Genomic DNA, 614 nt, shown 5'->3' with positions numbered 1-614 from the left:
CAAAGGCTATCTACACAGTCCCTAATTTTAAAATGATGTATAGACATCAGTCCCTACTTTTAAAATGATAGATAGATCAGAAGAAAGGCAGCTAGTTAATAGTATTCATCACCAAATCTTGGGCTATTCTCGTCTGATTAAATACTGGGATTTGACGGTATCCAAAGTGTGTAGCGTGCTATTTACTAGGCTACGCCTGGTTCACCAATATGAAGAAATACGAAATTAAATCTAACCATAAGTATGTGATGGTCACATTTAATAACAAATGACAAAATGAAGATAATAATCAAATCGAAAATAATTTTAACCTTTCAAATTTTCTACAAAATAAGTTGTTACAGGCTAATCAAAAATATATTTTGATAATGAAGAATGTGAAACTAACACTAATTTATATTCATACTAGAACTAGTGTTAGGTGTTGCAATGTAAATTGTGACACAAAATGTTTGTGTTGTGAAAAAGAATTGTTCATGAAATACTACATATTGGATGAGATAGACAGAGTTACCGTGTTTTTCGGTGTATAAGACGCACTTTTTACCCCAAAATTTAATGGCAAAATCTGTTTGCGTCCTATACACCGAAGGTATCAATAATATATATACGAT

The sequence above is a fragment of the Limulus polyphemus genome, unplaced genomic scaffold (genome assembly GCF_000517525.1).
Source record: "Limulus polyphemus unplaced genomic scaffold, Limulus_polyphemus-2.1.2 Scaffold9599, whole genome shotgun sequence".
Taxonomy (NCBI): Eukaryota; Metazoa; Arthropoda; class Merostomata; order Xiphosura; family Limulidae; genus Limulus; species Limulus polyphemus.
Note: the sequence above shows the minus strand (reverse complement) of the source record.